The sequence below is a fragment of the Pipistrellus hanaki genome, assembly GCF_964339955.1.
Source record: "Pipistrellus hanaki genome assembly, chromosome: 5".
NCBI lineage: Eukaryota > Metazoa > Chordata > Mammalia > Chiroptera > Vespertilionidae > Pipistrellus > Pipistrellus hanaki.
In genome coordinates this window covers 48,600,082-48,622,482 of record NC_140507.1, presented here as the reverse complement: position 1 = coordinate 48,622,482, position 22,401 = coordinate 48,600,082, and the positions used below count along the sequence as shown (strand labels likewise).

Sequence of the window (22,401 nt, the reverse complement as noted above, 5' to 3'; positions counted from 1 at the left end):
CTGTGGTATGCCCTTTGAAGTGAAAGAAAATTCTCCACTCTGCTCTGCTTTATAAGATGTAAACATAGACACATTTCTGCATATCCTTTTATCATAAAAACAGATATGGATTTACAGAAAACAAAATAAAACAAAACAAAAAAGCCAGAATTATGTCAGTAAGTTTGAGACTTTTGAGACAACATATTATCAAGTCTAAATTTCAAGATAAAACCATTTTTTTGGCCATATCAATGTCAAAACCTTAGTTAGTTCAGGTTTAACCTGTTTTGGGATTTATTAGTTCTTTGCAGTGGTAAGACAGATACAATGAGAATGAAACCCTCACATAAATAAGGCATGAATCCCACAAAACATTAGTAAATTAAGGAGCTTATATTTATTTTGAAAATGAATTGTTATCCATCAAGATGATACATAATTCATTATTTAATCCAGGTGGCTTATTTCAACTTATTTCCCCTCAAACTGTCAGTCATCAGGAGCTGAAAAAGAAAATAAAAATGAAAATGATCAAATTTTTCTAGGCAGAATAAACTGGGAGATGAGCTGGAAATTCAGGGTCATTAACAAATGAAAACACACACGCACACACACACGCACACACACACACACACACAACAGAAGTATTCTTAAAAACAAAGTCACCAGTAAAATATGTCTTGAGGTCAAATGAAATGCCCTGACATTTATTCACAATTTCCTCTTGCATTTTATTTGAAAGATCTCCTCTTTATTCGTCTACTAGTTTAAATCTTTAATTTATTACCCTGCCCTTCATAGATGGTTAACGTCCTAGTGACTTTAAGGTTCACGATTTAAAAACTTTTGTTCTATTTACCTCAGCAATTTTTTTATTTATCTTGTATTATTTTTATATGTCCTACTCAAACACTTAACTGATTCAAGCACTTAAATGGTTTTTAAAAATTCATAAACATTTTATTTGCCCAGATCAGGAGGTAATTGCACTCTTTCATTTTGAATAAAAGTATAACAAAATAATTAGTGAGATTAATGAAAAAATAATTAGGGAATATGATAACATTAGTTTTTTTGGGGAAAAAAAAGGTTCTCTATGGAAAGACACTTTTATTTTATTTTCCAAACACATGGTCTTGTTTTTTCCCCTCCACCTATTGTCAGCTAATTCTGAAATAATTTCTCCCATTGGCCTGTGGTGTGCCAATGTTCTCCTGTTTAAACTTCCCGACCCTTGGTTTCTTCATCTATAAAAGCATAAAAATATTTAGCTCGGAGACACTGAGAGAATTAAATTAGCAGTATGTTCAAGTATTGTGTACAATAGGTGACCAATATGTGATGATTTCCTTCTTCTCTTTGTCACTGACAGGAATATAAAAAACAAAACACATTTACCTATATTAAATTTCTCTGCATGGGCTAAATACAAAACTTGTTGAAGCTAATACAGTGTCTAACATTTCAGTATATGCCAGTCTTGCAAACCACTCATAGATATGCTTAATGAAATTAGCTTTGGAAATAAGACTATGAAACCAAAAGTATAAATTCTAGTGAGCAGAGTTAGTATTTTGATATTTTGTAAATATTCATTTGTACATTTAATATCTATCTATTGTGCCTAATACATTCATTGAATTCCGGATCACATGTAAATGTGTATATTTTCAGTTTGTTTTGGAAGAGAATCACTAAAGCATAGTTTATGAAGGAATTTCAAGTTTTACACTTCTGTTCACTCCCCAAACTAAATTGTTGAATTAAATTTTATCTGATAGCAATCTGAAAAATAGCCAACTCCCCTTATTTAATACCCAATAAGCTGGGGTGTCAGTGAAAATCAAACACAGGCAGGATGGCCTCTTTTTCTTAAAAAACCCCATATATTCCAAAGAAAGTCATCCTTTTCATGAGTTGCCTTGGAGGTCTAGATTCTTCTTTCAACCATACTGCTATTGTTCTAAATATTTTAAGAGCTTCTTTTAGAATTACCTTTGGAACTACTTAAGGAATATGAAAGAAAAAACTAGTCTTATTATATTTTAGTCACCTCCAATTCAGGTTAAAGCAGTTCTGTCCAGTTGATTACTATCTGCCTTAAGGAATCACTTCGTCATTTCCAAAAATAAAACTCATACTGATGAGAAAAAGATTTTTTTTTAATCCACTGGGAACAGTCACAGCAATTCTCTCAGTGTGTGAAGGAAGGCAGTTCCTAATTGGAGTTCCAAAATGGTGTCCAATAGTAGCAACATCTTGGAATGTTGCTACCTATTTGAGGAGATAGCATTCATTTGCAAGGATAAGTTTGGTGTATTTGTCAAAATCCAGTGACTTTACCTTGTAGTCATGTCTTTTGACTCTTAGTATCTATGCTGTCAAACAGGAATCTTTCTGGGTTCATGAAAAGATAAATGCTGTGAATTTTTAACCAGAGTTTGCTGTGTTTAGATTCCAAAAGCTCCTGAAAAAAAGGAGAAACATATAAAGATCTTTCTTTGTGCTTAGACCACGCTTGTGATCTTCCTTTTACGCTCACATGGATTTGTTTAGGGAGTTGTTAAAGCTTGATTAAATGATTAAAACTATGCTTGTCATCATGGAATAAAATTATAATGACTATGCGATACATATTTTGAAACAGAAGCAGGGAAGCAGCATGAACTCATTTGAGGGTGAATTCAGACTTTTCATCTTAGCATAAACACAAATAGTAACAGTATAGAAATAAAGACTACAAATAATTATTGATAAAACATGGGAAATTGGGGGAAAAAAAAGGAAGAAAAAGAAAAGTAAAGCCCCTGCTTAGGGTCTTATGTTAGACTAAATAATGCTGTGGGAGCTGGCAGCACATACCATCTGTGACCCTCCACTGGGGCCTCCAGGCCCGCAGCATTTAAAGGGACTCCTGAGGTCTGGAGTCCTCCTGGCATGACATTCTCAGACCCTTTAGATTGGGGGCCTGCCAAACTGCTCATTTCCCACAAAACTTCAGCAGCCTCAGAGTCTGGGCTGGCCATCTGCGTGCGAGGTGCGTTCCCAGTGAAGCTGTGTATTCTTTCACGTTGCCCATATTGTAGGAACCAGTGTCTCAGCAAACCTAAGACTCTTTGAGAACTCAGTGGCCATGCTGTATGAACTGAGGCAGTATTTCTGACTTACATTTGTTTGGAAATATTCTTCTGGGAATGCTTTTTAAACTTGAAGTGGTATCCATTTCCTTTCCCTATAAATGCCGTCTTTCTTGTTAAGTAATGCCCCTGAATAATTTACTTTGCTGTCAGAGATGTTACTTGCTTTTATTTTCATCAAGACCTCAAGTGTCAGGGGACAGACATCCTTGTGCCCCTCAGGGCTGCATGACCTTATGACCCTCGTGGCCTTGCCTGGTCACTGTTAGGAAAGGAAGGCCTCTCCAAGGAGGGAAATGCCGCTCCTTCTCCCTCCCCCACCAAGTGTCCTCACATTCTCACCCTGGCCTGATGCCAGCTGTATTTGGCTGCCTCAAACCTCCCTGGAAAGAAATAATAACTTACAGCAGAATGTCTGGGGCAGATGAATCACAGATGAGTTCCCCAAAGCTCAGGAAAGCAACTAAGTAGAAGGCTGGTGTGGTTTTAGGGATATCTTAAAATGTTTATATCACAAAAGGTATTCTTTCTGTTTTTTTTTTTTTTTTTTTTTTTTTTTTTTTTTTTTTTTTTTACCTTCCCTTAACTAAGAAGGCTAACATTCTTCCTTAGCTAAATGAAGGAAACCAGACACAAAAGGACCCTCAGTGTATGATTCTACTTATAAAAACTATCCAGAATAGGCAAATTTATAGAGACAGAAAGCAGATTAGCAGTTGGCTTGGGTGTGGAGGGGCGTAGGGAGTGACTATGGAGTTTCCTTTTGTGGCGCTGAAAAAGTTCTGGAACTAGATAGTGGTGCTGGTTGTGCAAGGTACTTAATCTCACTGAATTGTACACTTTAAAATGATTAAAATGATAAATTTCAGACTATATGTATTTTACCACAACAAAACGTTTTTCTTCCTTAAGTAAAATTCTGGTTAAATGCATTAAGGAGAATAGTTGTTAAGTAACTTGTTCTCATCAATATCTTCGCAGTGGGGAGGGAAACATTATCACCCCGTATGATTCATGGAGAAAAGCAAATACTCCCAACTACACATTCATTTTCTCTAGTTGTACTTTGCACAAATACTAGGGCCTTTTTGGTATTTATTTGTCTGTGGGGAGATGCTATTAGTTTGAATGAGTACCTCAGAGAAGAAAGTTCAGAAGTCATTCTCCACATTGTGTAGAATTATAAAGAAGCATATCTGTTTCTATGAGATCAAACTGATGGTTGCCAGCGGAGAGGGGTGTAGGGGGATTGGGTGGAAAAAGTGGAGGGGAATATAGTCAGTAATACTATGAAAAGTTTGTATGGTGACTAATGATTACTAGACTAAGTGAGTTGATCATATTGTAAGGCATATAAACATATAAGCAACATCACTATATTGTGCACCTGAAACTAATATAATATTATGTACCAACTATCTATAATAATAAAAGCATAATATGCTAATTAGACCAGATGTCCTTCCGGATGAGCTGGGGCTGCAGCCATAGGAATGAGGAAGCTGAGGCTGCAAGGAATCCAGGCAGTCGCTGCAGCTACAGAGGCCTACTCCTGCATGAATTTTGTGCATCAGGCCCCTGTACTTAATAAAAGAGAAGAAGCAGATTTGACAGAGGCTTCGTTTTGTGAGCTCATTGGTAGTGCAAGGGACAGTTTGGCCCTTGCAGTCTAGCTCTCACTTCTCTTTCTTGGCTTACCTCCTCTTAATCTTCTCCCCTCCTCCTTCTCCCCTCTCCTTTCCCCACTCTACACAACCCCTTTGCTGCAGCCATATTGAACTACTTCCTTTCCATTCCCAGAACACTGGGGACCATTGAAGAGTATATGCTTTGCACATGAATTCCTTGGCCTGGAAGTTCCTGTTGCATTCTTCATTCAGCACAATTCCCTCAATCTCCAAACACACCATGGCAATTTATGAACTTGGAAATTAGATCAAATTGAGCAGAAATTAATGTTCAAAATAACTCTTGGGAGAATCTAATAATGCTTGATTTTTTTTTAATTAAAATTTTTTTTAATGTTGACATTATTGCAGAAGTCTCCATCCTCCCCCCCACCCCCACCCCCTTTGCCCACCTCTATTCTCCCCCACCTCTTTCTTCCTTGGTCTTTACTAATTATTGTCTGTGTCCATGGGGGTAGCATATATGTTCTTTAGCTATTTCCTTTACCTTCTTTATCCAGTTACCCCAATCTTCTCCCCTTGGGCATTAGCCAGTTTGTTCCCTGTATTCATGCTTCTGATTCCATTTTGTTCATCAGTTTATTTTGTTAATTAGATTCCACATATTAGTTTAGATCACATGGTATTTGTCTTTCTCTAACTAGCTTATTTCACTTAGCATAATACTCTCCATGTCCATCCATGCTGTTGCAAATGATAAGAGTTGCTTCTTTTTTACAGCTGTGTCGTATTCTATTGTGTGAAGGTACCACAGCTTTTTTATCAACTTACCTGCTGTTTCCAGATCTTGGCTCTTGGAAATAATGCTGCTATGAGCAGAGGGATGCATATATTCTTTCTGATTGGTGTTTCAGGATTCTTAGGATATATTCCCAGAAGTGGAATTATTGATTCAAAAGATAATTCCATTTTTAATTTTTTGTGGAAACTTTATACTGTTTTCTGCAGTGGCTACACCAGTCTGCATTCCCACCAGCAGTACCCAAGGGTTCCCTTTTCTCCACATCCTTGCCAACACTTATTGTTTGTTAATTAATTGATGGTAGTCATTCTGGCAGGTCTGAAAGTGGTAACTCATTGTAGTTTTTATTTGCATTTCTCTGATAATCAGTGACCTTGAGCATTTTTCTCATATGTCTGTTGACTATCTGTATGTATGGAGAAGTGTCTATTCAGGTCCTTTGCCCATTTTTTAATTGGATTGTTTGTCTCCTTAGTGTTGAGTTGTAAAAGTTCTTTATGTATTTTGGAAATTGACCTCTTATCAGATGTATCATTAGTGAATATGTTCTCCCATACAGTGGGTTCTATTTTTATTTTGTTGATGACTTCATTTGCTGGGCAGAAGCAGTTTAGTTTGATGTAGTCTCATCTGTTTATCTTTTCCTGAGTTTCCCTTGTCCTCTGAGACATATCAGCAACAATATTGCTGAGAGAAATGTCTGAGATTTTACTGCCTATGTGATTTGGCTTTCTTATTGTGTCTTTTCTTTAGATAGAAAAATAAAATGCATCTGAACTCTTAACTGAACTCAGTAGAAAAATATATACAAAAGCACTGGGTGAGCACATTTTTTTGAGGATGATTGACCTGGAGGACTCTTGCTCTGTTGCATGAAGCCCAGGGAAAGAATCAGGAACTCCTGAGTCCCACTCACAGGCCTGAGCAGTCGTCTATGTAAGCTATAAAGTGACCTTCAGAACATATGTTCTCCTGACTCAACTGAGTTCTCCCGACTCAGTGTGGCCTGGCAGGGGAAATGGTGGAGAAGAAAAGAGAAAGCCCATTACTTGTGCTATTATTATCTACCTCTGGGTTACACTGAGCAGTGAGATCAATCAAAGTCGTTTATTTGTTCAACTAGTTTATTTTTTAGTGAAGCACTTGTTTGTTTTGTTTTGTGGTAATTTCTTTGGAAGAATTAAGGGCAAAGCAGAGTGGAAATTACTTGTTTCTTCCATGTAATCCTATAATAACTACAAGTTTGTTATATTCTTTGGTTCCCATAAAGAGGTTTGTACTCATGTATTTGTGTGTGTATGTGAAAAAGATCATTGAAATGTATTTCTTTTACCAGAAAAGATAATTTTGCTCTGTATACTGAAAGTTAGTGTTGCTAAATCCACCAAAGGCAGACTGCTAAAAAATGTCAGAGTAAAAACCAAAAATAGTATGTGGTTGTCTCTGGCATTTTAATTTTTATATAAATATCTCTCTCTCTCTCTCTCTCTCTCTCTCTCTCTCTCTCTCTCTCTCTCTGCCTTTATTAATGAACAAGTGCTATTTTTGTAAACAGAAAAAAAACAGCATTAAAATTTTTACAAAATAAACCGTTTTATTTTAAGCAAATCTACTTTAGTGAACAGCAGCAAAATGAAACCTTTGGGGAAAACAATCAAGAACAGGTTTGTATTTGAGAAGATAGCTATCCCACATCAATTTTCACAGAGCTGCTGCCCAATAATGGTGAACAATTTATATTCCTAAACTAAAGTTATATCTCATCTCAGTGTTAGATAAGATACTTCTTTATCACATTTAGAATATTATTCACTGTATTACTTTATTTCTTTATATAAATTCTTAGAAACTAAATATTGTATTAAGTAAGTGGGACTTAGTTTGGAGATTATTTTCCTTATTAGGAAAGACCCAATTTCCTTAAAAAAATAAAGCAATTAGCAGGAAAAATATCAGGATATATTATTCCCTACATTACTGTGACATAATTCTCCTCCTTGCTTTGGCTCATTTATTATAGAATTGTCTAGGTGCATGGGATTTCTGATAATTTCATTAATTTTATTGCATACCAAATTTCTGATGACAATGGCAACAATAATTACCACAACAATAACATGTGCTTAGTATTTTATAATTTACAGAACATTTGTATACATATTCTTGAATGATCTACAATATCATTATATCCAGATAAGGAAACTGATTCTGAATGGTCAAGAGCCTGACCAAGTGTCAGCACCACATGACATACTGGAAAAAGATTGCGTACTTTAGAAACAGACAGACTTGGTTTCAAAACCAACACCATAATGTACTAACTGGCAAACAAGCCATTTATCCACTCAGATAAACCACTTCCCATTTTCTTCCTCGTTCCTAACAGTGTCTTGAAATGATGAAATTAAAGTGCCTGGCACACTGTAGATTGTCAATAAATATTAGTGCTCTTCCCCTTTTTTATAAACTGATCCTGGGTTCAGAGCATCATTTAGGAAATTGACCCCATGGTTATAGACTGCCTGGCCCCTCTCTGCTTTCTTATTTAGTGTATGTGGGCATTTTCATGCTTGTGTAGCGCTAGACTGCAGATGCACGAGAGCTGAGAAGTCCACTCTCAGTGCCTCACACAGTGCCTAGCACTAAGTAGGCCACCTATTCATATTCGTTGTGTGAATTTTGAGCTATTGAATGAATCCACATATTTGGCTCCTGGACACAGCACATGAAACACCCTACGGTGTCTGACCCACCTAGGTGTCTGATTTGGTTGACTTAGTTACAAAGTGGCCTGTGAAGCCCACCCTGTGCCTTTGCAGGAGAGATCAGATAATTTCTATTCTCCATTCCATCCCTATTATTTTGAATCTCTGATACTGGTGACAACAGTCTTCTTCCCAAGGCCCCAGGGATGGTAGCCCCTGATGTGCAGAGCTCCAGCCAAGGTGGCAGAGGGGGGGGGCATGAATAACTTCCATTAGAACAAGCATGAGCGTGGACTCTATGAATGGGGGTTTCTAAGAGTGTTTCTTCATCCAGTCCTGTTGCCCCTTGCGAGTACTGAGGAAAGAACTTTTGAAAATTAAGAGTCTCGTGAAGGAGTTCTGAATTTGGGGGATGAGCATGTGAGCGGAAAAATTTTTATTTTTATTTTCACTCACTCCCAAGGGAAAATTAGCATTTCCTTCAATTATGAATGTAGGTAACACATCACAGTAGTATTAGCAGTACCTATTGACAAAGTCACAGGTATTTCACATCATATTACAGTATTGGCAGATCTCTCAAAATATCATCTATACTTATCACTACTTTGAAATTATGATAGTTATTTGACCCACCACTAAATTTTGTTATGTCATATCTTAATACAGGAGACATATATTGACTTATCACAAATTTGTTTTAAAAAATGGTCTGATACTTTAATGTAATTGGTGTTCTTAAAATTCTAACATTAAAAATGCATTTAAGAATATTATTCACTAGATTTTCAAAGGTGTCCATGATCCAAAAATAGTTAAGAGTGCTTGCTATGGTTTGAACTAGTCACACAGGTGGAATTGGTGACACTGCATTCACTGAACAAAATATCATTTATTCAGGATTTTCATGATATTGTAGTAATGCTTAACAATCTGATATCAGAATTGTTCCCAACTAGCTCTTTGTCTCATATCAGACTCAGCTAGTAATAAGATATGAGAATTAATAGGTTAAACTATTAAATTATTTAAGACAACAAATTCACGTGCTTTCTTGGGAGCATGACTTTAGAAAAACTTAACTGACTCATTGACTCACAGGCCTTGGCGTCTTGCAGCTATATTCTCCCTTTGGTAAAGACTCTAAAGACATGTCAAATGCCGTAATGTCTCACTTTTTTAAATGTGCAGTGTATATGTGGGGAGGGATGGTTTTTCCTTTAAATGTCATTTTGTTTATTTTTTCTCCATATATAAACATTTTTCTTTGGAGAGATCAAAAGATATAAATTATTATTGATTTATTTATATTGAGCGCTTTTATTTTGCCTTGTATTCATGTGGAGTGCTCACAGAAAGTATTAGGTTAATGAGTCTGGAGACTAACATCTTCTGTTTATATACTTATTTGGGAAACAGAAGATCTCTAAATCATTCAGTGTAAACTTGTCTGCACTATGTAGCTAATTGTCTGAAACTTTACCCAGGAAGCTTGGGCTTCATCCATGCATCTATCATAAGCTTATGAAAACACTAGCTATCACTCTAAATCATTGTTTAAAGAGGTCCTTTCTTCTTTTCCCCTTCCTCCTTTTCCCCTCTCTCCTGGTATTACCAGGAGGCCACCGATTGGTGTTCTGTGACTCTCCTTTTTCCTTTTGCATCCAAAATACTTAAGGTGGTCATAGCTATTTGTTCTCTAGCCCTTCCTAAATTCACTTTCTTCTTCTTCCTCTTTACATCTTCTCTTAGCCCCTATGCACCTATTTTGCTCTATGTTAGTGTTATGTATCAGTTACTTCTTGAACTAAGTAGCAAGGTGGATAACTAGATTGCCAGTAATATTATGTGAAGCTAAACAATCTGATGCAAGAGGGGGAGATAGACCCTGATCCTGTCAGCTGTCCTTCTACCACAACAGCTTTTATCTATTATATTTGTCTGACTACTCCCAGTAAAATTTCATTCGAGTCTCAGACCAGCCCCTATAATAGCATTCTGCTATTTAGAAACCATTAAACTGGAGGATTTTCTTGGCGTGATTTAACATTATACATTGGCTGTGGTACATGTTAGGAGAAGACTTTGATTGTCTAGTTATTCAATGATGAGAATCATGATAAGTGTGTAGTAGTAGATACTCTGTTGGCCCCTGAAGCCACATGCTGCTATGGTCAAAAGGACAAAGCTATGTGGTAAGTTACTTGTCTTGGAAGACTGTACTGGGTTGAATTGTGTCCCTACCAAATCCCTGTCCACCTGGAGCCTTAGAGTTTTACTGATTTGGAAATAGATTTTTTTCAGATGTAATCAAGTGAAGATGGGGCCATACTGAATTAGATTGACCCTAATTTAGTAACTGGTATTGTTAGAAGAAGAGGATAATTTGGACCCGACACACACACACACACACACACACACACACACACACACACACTCAAAGAGGATAACATCATGTGAAGATAGAGGCAGAGACTGAAGTGATAGATCTATAAGCCATGGTTGCCAAGGATTGCTTGGAACCACCAGAAGCTAGGAGGGATCTTTCTCTCTATTTAAAAAAAATTCTATATTGATTAAAAAATTTTCCCACATTGCCCCACACCTCCCCTCCTGCATGCCCTTACCCTCCTGGTATCTGTGTCCATTGCTTATGTGCATGCATAAAAGTCCTTTGGATGATCTCTCCCCCTCCCCTGTCTTCCCTCTGAGTGTTGACAGTCTGATTAATGCTTCTCTGTCTCTGGTTCTGTTTTTGTTCATCAGTTTATGTTGTTCATTATATTTCACAAATGAGTGAAATTATGTTATATTTATCGTTCTTCAACTGACTTATTTGGCTTAGCATAATACTCTCCAGGTCCATCCATGATGTTGAAAGTGGTAGAAGTTCCTTCCTTTTCACAGTAGCATAGTATTCCATTGTGTAAAGGTACCAAAGTTTTTTAATCCACTCATCTGCTGATGGGCATTTGGGCTGTTTCCAAATCTTAGCTATTGTAAATTGTGCTGCTATGAACATAGGAGTGCATATATCCTTTCTGATTGGTGTTTATAGTTTCTTGAGATATATTCCTAGAAGTGGAATCACTGGGTCAAATGGGAGTTCCATTTTTAGCTTTTTTGAGAAAACTCCGTACTGTTCTCCACAGTGGTTGTCCCAGTCTGCATTCCCACCAGCAGTGCACGAGGGTCCTTCTCTGCATCCTTGCCAGCATTTGCCATTTGTTGATTTGTTGATTATAGCCATTCTGACAGGTGTGAGGTGGTACCTCATTGTCATTTTGATTTGGAGATGCTTTCTCTTTTAGAACATCCAGAAGGAAAACAACATTGCCAGCACATTGATTTTGGACTGATAGCATCTAGATAAATATTTGTAGTTTTAAGCTGCCCAGTTTGTAGTATTTTGTAATGGCAGCCATAGGAGCCAAATACAAAACAATTTGGCTGTTAACAATTCCTTCTTATTCCCTTGTTCCTCTTCCCGATACCCTTCCACTTTCTCCTTAAGTCCAACATCTTATGCAGTCCCTTCCCTGCCCTGCATTAGGCTCTTTTCTAGGTTGTTTAACCTTTGGCTTAGATCTGTCAGTTTCTCCTCTAAGGGGGCTTGCATTTGATGTCTCATTGGTCATGTCGACATCCTCAAGCTGTGGAACGGGCTATTGTCTGTTGTGAGACTTTCTGGTGCCTTTATAATATTGTCTGCCAGAAGCAGACTCTACCCCTTTATTAGGCAGGTTCTGGTAGTGAAGATCCCTGAATAAAGAGTCAGAGAACTGAGTTTGAAAAACTTGTGTTTTTAGTTATTTCTTAGGTTCAATGCAAATATTAAGAGCAAGAGAAATTAATAACCCTGGGAACATTCCTTAAATAATGAAGGAATGGGAGCTGGCAGATAACTTCCAGCTTCCTGTTCTTGGGGAGAAGAATTCTTAGGTGCTTTTACATGATTCCTCTGAGACTCAACAATGGGACTGAGCCCTATTGCCTACAAGTTAAATTTTTACTCTTAATAGACTTTCCCCCCTTTCCCTTCTTTCTCCCAGTCCTTTACTTTGCGTTCTGAGAGCATTTCTCAAGTAAACTACCTATACTGCACTCACATCTGTGTGTAAGACAGGGGTACTAAAGGTGGTTCTAGAAAATAGACAATTAAGCTGGGATTGTTTAATAGGACTGGAGCACTTAAAAGCCAGATTACAACAAAAACCTTATTGGCGGTGGTAGTAACATCACAATATTTAAAAGTTTCTAGAAAAGTCTCTGCTAGGTCAATGGGGAGACCCAAAGGACAGAGCTATCCCAATAGGGGAGTTCCATGAGGGACAGTAATAGACCAGTTTCTAGAATGCTATTGTAGTTAAACTTGAATGCCTAATAATGGGGGATTCAGATATCTATGTGATTGGAACTGCCTATCATAAACTTTATCCTTAGTTGGAGCCCCCAAATCACGATGTTGGAAAGATAAAGTTGCAATATTGAATGATAAAATAGTAAATCTGGGAACTGGTCACAGGGCACAAAGTTAAGAGATAGGTAGCCCTGACCCCCATGTCACATACTTCTCTTGTACTCATAGCTTTCCCTTAGCTAACCCCCATCATTTCTTAAGCATTTCCCATGATTAACCAAGACAGGAGAAAAATATCCAGCCTAGTTCATGGATGGGTTGGTTTACTATGTTGGTGCTATCTGAAAGTGGACTGTTGTTGCTCATTAGCCCTGCTTGGAGTGTACCCCATAGGCAGTAATGAGGTGAAATCCTGCTGGTAGGTAGAGCTTTCAGTAGTAAAATTGTGTATGACAGAAGTGTTCTAAGCATTGGATGGTTGGTTAGGGATGTGAAAAAAGTAAGACTGGAAGACTGAAGTAAATATTTTAAAAAAGAGGAAGATAAGATGGACCAATGAGTATGGGCACAAACAGCTTTATGCTCATAGAGTGCCCACTAGGAAGCATCCTTGACAGAGGTTTTGTCTGGCAATAAGGTGGACAAAATGATGCACCCAGTGGATGTTAGCCAGCCTCTGTCAATTCTTGTGCAATGGGCCCATGAATACAGTACCTATGTTTCGGTGATCTATTGTTATGTAACAAACCCACACCAAAACTTAGGGGCTTAAAACAATGATTTTTTTTTAAAATTTCTTATGATTTTGTAGAATGCACAGGTAGTTATTCTCCATTACTTGGTTTTGGTTGAGCCAGGGCTATTGACTAAGGGAGCATTGGAGCTCCTCTGCAAAGCCCTTGTACTTAGCTAGCTTGGGCTTCCTCATAGCAGTACGGTCTTAGAATAGTCAGATTTTTTTCATGGTGGCTGGTGTCCAAGAGGAAGCATTCCAAGAGCATGAAAACAGAAGCTTATTGCTGCTAGTAAGTCATCTCAAAACTTAATGGCTCCAAACAAAAATGATATATTACCGTGTTTCCCTGAAAATAAGACATCCTCTGAAAATAAGACCTACTTACAGGTTTCCTTCTGAGTGAAATATAAGGCATCCCCCGAAAATAAGGCCTCCCCTAGGCTAAACATGAGAGATTTGGTCCACTGATTCTGAAAGAAATGGAGTTACAAGAAATTCACCAGGAAATTCAGGAATTGGATTGTTATGATGATATTCCAGAAGATGATGACATGATTGTCATTGAATAAATGAGTAAATTCTTGATACTGTAGGATTCAGGATTCACAGTTTGTCTGGTTTGTGTTGACAACTACCGTACTACCGTACCGTATACAGATAATAAATTTCCTTTATTTTCATTTAACAATAAATGTGTACCGTATTCTTCTTCATGGAAAAATAAGACATCCCCTGAAAATAAGACTTAGTGCATCTTTGGGAGCAAAAATTAATATAAGACACTGTCTTATTTTGGGGGAAACAGGATATTATCGTTCATGGGTCAGGAATTTGGGTCAGGCTGGGATGGGTGGTCCTTCTGCTCTATATGGTATCATTTTAGCTGCATCCAGCTAGGGGCTGGTCTTGTTTTGTAGGTCCAAGAAGTCTTTATTTACATGTCTGGCACCTCAATGATTCAGTGCTTCTCTGTGTGGCCTTTATTTTAGTTCAGACTCAGACCCATCATTCATTTATTGAGCCTAAGTTTGTATACCAGAATATGGATTTAAATTCCCTGCACTAGTGCCCCTGCTAGTGTCTTAGGAACAATTGTACCTGATTTACTGACATGGATCCTTTATAACATTGCCTTGGACCAAGATACTGATTTTGGGGGCAAAGGGTGTGTGACTATGAGCTCATGAACAAGATCTCTGACTACTATGATATATCACATCACCTGAAGCATTGACCTAGTAAAATGTTGGAATGGCACATTAAAGACAGACAAGATGAGAGCTTGAAAACAACACCCTGTGGGCTTGGGCACATCCCCCAGTGCTGAGATGCATAATACCAGGTTCTTCAGAGGGTTCCCAGCAAGATCAGAACCTAGTTACCTACAAACCTCAGTAAACAGCTCAAAATAGACCATTTGTTGTCTTTTCTTTCTTCTCTCTCTTAATCTTTCATCTCCTTTAATTTGTTTCCTAGAGTCACCTTTCAAATAAATGACCTCCCCAAGTCCATTTCTTAGGCTCTGTTATAGGGAAACCATACTCAGACACTTCTTAGGATATACTAATTTTTGCTATTATGAAAAAAAATGAAATTAACATTTTTAGCATACAACTTGCTTTTCAAATTATTTTCTGGTAGATTAAGAGAATTTAGTGTTGGATCAAAAGGTATGGATTGCATTCAGGGTTCTTACCATCAAAAACAGTGTACCTATTTGTATTGTTTTTGAAAAAATATGACATTATTATGTCTTACTTAGTATGCATGAGATCTCTCTCATAATTGATAATTCAAACTTCCTCACCCTTAGGCCCAGCTGCTAGGAAGGGGTGTGGTTTTTCTGTCAGGCCTGCACTTGTACCACTCTAGAAATTCTGTGAGGACTAGGGCCATTCTTTGGAGCAGGCCTATTAAGCTCTTATGTGTATCCAAATATTCCTCATATCAGAAATCAGCTGTAATTGGGAGAACATGCCCCTCTCAAGTGGATGCATTTAATCCCAATTACCACAGTTTGAGAAAAACAGAGAGCTATAGTTCATGGAGAAATGGCTTTATTCTGTAAAAAGATGGAATACATCCTTTGGCTGACAAAAATAATGAACCTTAAAAATATTGATAGTTGACTTTCCTGGTAAAGTGATGCCCCAGATAGGGAAATTGAAAGAGTGATTTCAAATATGAGCCCAAATATAGCATGCTAAAGGAATCTAACATGTTTAATTCCTGGAACTTGCTATTTATGTTCATCAGTGAACTAGAAATGTGTTGCTCTCTTTGTTATGTTCTCCCAAAGTGGACTTTAAACCAAAGATTTGGATGTAAGCGATTTGTTAAGCCTCCAGAAGAAACCAGTGAAGGAATAGAAGCAGCAGCCTGGGATAGGGAAGGTGCTAAGAAAGGTGAAATTTCAGGTGGAGTCCCAGACTCAGCCTGATCTCCTAGGCACTTAGTGTTTACCCACCTGAGGCACAAGAGCTTGACTTTGGCACTTCCACACCAGTAACTGGATCACAGTGGGGGTGGGATGGACACCCCAGGCACTTCCTCTTCTGATCAGCTAGGGGATTCCCCTGGCCAAGGGAAGGCCCCTGAATGTCCAAGGCACAGGTAGTACTAAAAACACTGAAGCTGGGGATAGGTGAGCAGAACTGGTACCAGAAATCCAAGAGGAGCTGGTCAGGTTTCAAAAAGAGTCTGTCACATATGCCTGAAGGCATACGTTCCTCCAGCGAGACAGTGCCAGCACAAAGTGGAACATTTGCAAGGCACCTGAACCCTGGAATCTTTACTGATGGATCAACTCAGGACTAATGGAGCCATTCTGGAGACAATCTGGGAAGTACTTAGAGATGTTAACTGTGCAAAAACCCTGTGATTTTGTAGCGATCCTACTCCTTTTTAATTGCCCCAGAGAACGCATACAAGTCTCCATGGAGCCTTGTACAAAGATGGGTGGTATAACCTTGTTTGCAGTAGCAAAGAACTGGATAAGTTAAATGTAAAATAAAGATGTAGATATAGTCTCATATGTAGGGATTTTTTTTTTCTCCCTACATACATAGATCACTAATTATTTTTTTCATTCTGCAAAGGCTTTAAATATATTACTGATCTATTTTATATATCATTTTTGTAATCTGAAGAGCAAATATTTTTAAAGAAAATAATAAAAATTGAGGAATTAACTGAGCTAAAAAGAGCAGCAGAAATGAGTAGCAGGATATATGGGTACTATCCTCAACGACGAAGAAAGGATAGTGCAGCCCGAATGGCATGACTCGGTTGAGTGTTGACCTGTTAACCAGGTCATGTTTCGAGTTGCGGTCAGAGTTATATGCCTGGGGTTGTAGGCTCGAATCCCAGTGCAGGGTGGGCAGAAAGGATGGTGCAGTTATTCTCCCTTCCCCTTTCTAGGGCCATACTGGTTTCCTTCGAGACGTCAATCCCTTCCCATCCCTGCTCCACTCCCCCACTCCAGTACTCCAGTTCTAGGAGTTGGCCCTGCTTGGCCTAAGCTGGTCAGTTGAATTCCCTGCCTTCCAACAGGGTCCTGATTAAGAGTGAAGAGCAGTGATCCAGGCCTAACCTCATTAGGTTTCATAACACAGAGAAAAGACTGGTCTGAGGTGGTCAGTTTTTCATTATGCACAAATGTGTACCCAAAAAGCCTAAAGGGCACCATGCTCCCTTCACCTGGTTACACTTAGTAGATTTTCTCATTCTAGCATATTTAAAAAACACAAGAATTTAACTGCATTTAATTCCAATTACCACAGTTTGAGAAAAACATGTGGTAATTGGGATTATAGATCATGGAGAAATGGTTTCTACTGTAAAAAGGTGGAATACATGGAGGAGTCAGGGCTGTGCCCTGTAGGTGCCTGGGGCCTGGGATAAGGCTAACCATGCAAAACTGCATAGTCTGGGCAGGGTCCCTGACTCCTCCTACCTGGGACGCATCTGTCACAACACCCAATGTATAATTGTATTACCATCATAAATAAAATTCAAATAAAAGATGATCAACCCTCCCCCCCATAGATATTAGGTAAGAGGATAGTAGTTTAGGACCAAAAAGGAAAAATTTGTGGAATTCTCTATATTTCCTAGGGAAGATTCCATGACTTCTGATGATATCTAGATTTGTCATTGCTGTTCCTAATTTATTACCTCCCAGGAAGAAACACAGTCTACTGAGTAACACTGATGCTAAAACCTTGGGAAACCAGGAGATAGTAGAACTTTGACTTCATCTAGCAAGCTTCTTGGGGAAAGCCTCGCTTTGCAGTTACAATGTTATGTTCAGTTCTTTATTATTCCTGATTCTAAGAACTGTGGCTTGACTCTTTTCAGTTTTAGAAACAAAAAGACCAGAGAGAGTATTGGCCTGACCAAATATAGTCACTGGTTTGTCTTTGTTGCTACTTAGAGGAAAGTGTGACAGAAGATTCTCCAAATGTAGGATTATTTAAAAGCCACTGAGGTTTTTAAATGTGAAGACCCCACTTGGAAGTTCAGAAATAATCAAAAGCATGTGGTGGACTAGTGTCCTGATTTAACCTTGCTTGCTTGAAGTATGGAGAGCTGCACTAGATTATGTTGCAAGTAAAGGAATTGTAGACTCAGACTTTCAAGCCTGGAGTGCATTTTCTTCACTTCTCACATATAGGGTGTCTCCCCAAAATGTATACACACTGTGAATAAATATTAATTGCATTGGGTTACATCTAAAAAGAAATAAACATCAATTAAGCTCTCAAAAATGTATGTGTATACATGTTTTGGGGTCACCCTATATATATAATGCTAACACTCTACCATGGACTAGTAATGATGCTGCTAAAAATAACAATAGAGGTAACAGACTGGTGAAAGATTTACATTTGTCTCAGTTATATCCTGGATTTAATCTCCAATTTGTTTTATTCCTTTAATTTTAAATTTACTGCATAGATTTATTTTTGCATAGAGATTAACATGTATTTACTGATTTCAAAAGCTCTTACTGTAGAGGCAATTTCCTGTTGCTTATTATTATCCCATTCTCCCAGGAGTGACATATTTGTGCTCATTACAATAAGAATTGTAGAAGTAAGAGCCCTCACACTGTGCTCACTGAGGTCACCAGCTGAAGTTGAAAAAATTGGGACTACTCTTGTCTCTACTGTCTCCTAAGCTGATGCCTACTGAGTCACCACCTCGCACTTCCTTGCATTTATTTAGTCAGTAGAAGACCGATGCATGAAATGCGTGCAAGGGCCTTGGCCGTGGCCTCCCTGACCCCTCCACCGTCTCTGTGGCCGGGGCTTCGGCAGCCTCTGCAGTGGCCCCTACTCACTGAAGTTTTGTCAGGAAGAAAGGACATCCAGTCTAAATACACTTTTATTATTATAGATAGCTGTGTTCCTAGCAACTAAAACAGTTTAATATGGTGGGTGTTCACTAGATCTGTGTTGAGTGAAAAGGTAAATGAAGAGGTGGAGAGAAGAAGGGAAGAAAAGGTGGAGCACAAGGGATTCTTAAGTCAGTGAAACTATTCTGAATGATATATAATGGTGGATAACTGTCACTGTATTTTTATCAGAATCCATAGAATGTACAACACAAAGAGTGAATCCTAATGTAAATTATAGACTTTAGTTAATAATAGTGAATCAATATAGGTTCATCATAATTATTACACTAATGCAGGAGGTAAATAATTGGGGGGACTGTGCAGGGAAGGAGGAATGAGAGCATGTGGGAACTCTGTTCTTCCCAATCAAATTTTCTGTAAACCTAAAAATACTCTAAGAAACATAAAGCCTATTAATCTAAACAACAATAAGAAGAAAATATGAATAACTTAAGTAAGATGGCCTTAGCAATGTTATATATTGTAAGAAAATAGAAAACCAAATGTAACTAGCATAGGCAAAGAGGTAAAAGTGTTAATGTGTTGGTTTGCTTACTCAAGCCAGGGGAAAGCATGATAGGAAACTGAAACCAGGAACTTAAATGCCCTCTTTCATTTTTATACAATCTAGATAGACTTTCTTCATAATGCCCAAACAACGGTGGCCTGTAGCTCCCAGGTCCACAACCTCCCAGACTTGCCACATTGGGAAGGGACGCGTTCTTACTTTAGTCTCCTCTTCCTCCTCCTCCTCATCCTCCCCCTCCTCCTCCTCTTCCTCTTCCTCCTCCTCCTACACCACCACCACCACCACCTCCTCTTCTTATTTTAGCTCTTTTTAAAAAAATCCTCAAGGGATGTTAGTCAGCCTACCTTGGGAATGTGAACATCTTCAGACCATTTATGGCATTTGAGATATAGGCTCCATTTAGCACATGGTGTTCATATGGCTGGAAACGAGTAGGCATGATAGGAGCCCGTTGCTGTTATCATGATCAGAGATGTTGGCGGCTCAGAAAAAGGTGGTGGAGGTAAACAGAAGTGGTTAGGTTCTGGATCTAGTCTGCAGGTAGGCCAGCAGGATTTATTGAGGCATTGGGTATAAGAGAGAAAAGAATGGGAATGACTTCAAGGCTGGAGCTGTCTTTAACTGAGCTGTGATGGTTAATTTTATGTGTCAACTTGACTGGGCTAAGGGATGCCCGGTGAACTGGTAAGACATTATTTCTGGGTGTGTCTGTGAGGACATTTCCTGATAAGATTAGCATTTTAATGAGAAGACAGAGGAAATTAGATGTATTTTCATTAGCATGGGCTAGCATTATCCATCTGTAGATGGCCTGAAGAGAAAAAACAGTAGAGGAAGGATGAAATCTCTCTCTTCTGGAACTGGGACATCCATTTTTTTTTCCACTGCCCTTGGACATCGGCACTCCTGGTTCTTGGGCCTTTGGACTCTGGGACTTAAATCAGCTGGCTGTTTAAACGTTCTCAGGCTTTTGGCCTCAGATTGGGAGTTACACCATTGGCTGCTCTATTTTACAGGCCTTTGGACTAAGACTAAATTACATCACTGGCTTTCCTTGTTCTCTAACTTGCAGATGGCAGATGATAGCATATCTCAGCCTCCATAATTACATGAGCCAATTCCCATAATAAATCTTTTCTTACACATATTGGCTCTGTTTCTCTGTTGGATCCTGACTAATACATGAGCAGAGGGATATTATAGTGGCGCAGGTTAGAGGTATATCAGGAGCTTAGTTTTAGATATAGTAGGTCTGTTAGTCATCCAATTGGAGATGTTAAATAAGCAGTTGGATACATATGAGTCTATTCCTTTAGGTATCATTTGACATATTATTTATGGACTGTAACTGTTTATTTTCCAACTCCTTCCGCTAGAATTCAAGCTCCATTGGAGCAGGAACTTTGCTGGTTTTGTTCACTGCTATATTTTAGTTCCTAGAAAAATTCCTGGGGCATAGCAGATGCTCAGCAAAATTTACTGGAAAAGTGAGTGAAGAAATGAATGAAGGAGATACGTGTTCAGCACAACAGTATAGGTTGAGAATGCAGCACAGTTAGGAAGTATGCGTTTGAAAGTGAAATTGCTTGCCTGGCTGTTACGAGGAAGAGATTTACAATAGGCATTGTCTAGCAAACATTTTCTCTGAAGAACTATGTAAAAATGAAGAGACACTTGCAAGGCTTCTGTAAACTTTATTTTATACTTACAGGCCACTGCCAATGCAGTGCCTTGGCTTTTGGCTCATTTCTACAGTTTTATTTGGAAAAATGTGGTAAAAGTAGAAACTGGAAATATTCCTACTAGTAAACCACAGTTACTTACCAGTCCATAAACAAAATGTCCATTGAAGCCTGTGTGGTTATTAGGAAAGCTATGACTTTCTGAACTTATAAGATGCATTATTCATATGTAAGAGAGAAAGCATCTTAAACAAAAAGATAGTTGTTTAAACAAAATGGTGTGAGTTTATGGCTTACATTATGGGTAAATATCAGTGCATGGTATGTACCAGTGAAATAATGGAATCGACTGCTTACACATCAAGAAGCCCTGCAATGGGGTCAATTGGAACCCGATATCATTTTATATGTGACGGTGCTAAAACACAGCCCAACAAATTATTAGCTAATTTATCATCAGGAATATGTTTGGTGAAGTCTGATATATACATTAGATTACTTGTCAACCTTATCTCTGAGGTTAGTTGGGGATTAAGACAATTTAATTACTCATTGTTTAATGACTTTTGCTCCAACAATCCCAAATACTGTTTTACCAAACAGGCTAATCAGCCAACCAAACAAACAAATAAAACCCTATTGTTAACACATGACTTGTCCCCTTTTATGCTGCCTCCCATATTCCACTTGCAATGGTAACATAGTCATATGCTTTATGAACACAGATTAAAACTGACTGAGGCCAACTGTCATGATAAACAACCACCTAGATTCCAGTCCAAGTGTGTGCTTTGGCACAGCTACAGGGCATCATGATTACATACGTCCATATATAATATCATACACATGCATGTATCACACACACAAATATATTCTATAGAGATAATAACAGAAGAATTGGCTACAAGATATGTACAATTGTATATAGATATTTATATTTATATACACATGATAAAAGATTTTCTGCTCTACTCACAGTCTGTAAACATCTTGGAAAATACCCAGCAAAAGTCACTGTGGGCCCTTTTAAATGGTGACTATGTGAGTTGTGGGAGTCAGGGAGGTGTTTAAACTCACACTGGAAACCCAGAGAAGTGAGGAAGCATAGTTCATGGTGGCCTTTGGGGTTATTATATTTCACTGACATGATAAACTCAGCCGGCCACTTTGAAATTATGTTTCCTATATGGAAAAGGGAATGACCAAAATAGTTATTTTAAATGCCAGTTAACATTTAAAGCTAATAAAGAGAATATGAGGTGATATGTATGCTATATATACATACACACATACATGTATATATGTACATATATATATGCATATACATACGTATATGTTACTATTACTAAAAAACAGCAATGAAAATTTCCAAATCTTCTAAAACTATTCAATTCTATTCTCCTACGTATCTTTACACTTCTATAAATTGAACTGAAAGT

At 38.1% G+C, this 22,401-nt stretch overlaps 1 protein-coding gene across 1 annotated transcript in view; it reads left to right on the top strand.

The window, feature by feature from the left end:
* The window catches only part of TTC29 (tetratricopeptide repeat domain 29), a 540,856-nt gene that overhangs the window by 22,035 nt on the left and 496,420 nt on the right, over window positions 1–22,401 (top strand). The gene's annotated exons all lie outside the window — the stretch shown is intronic.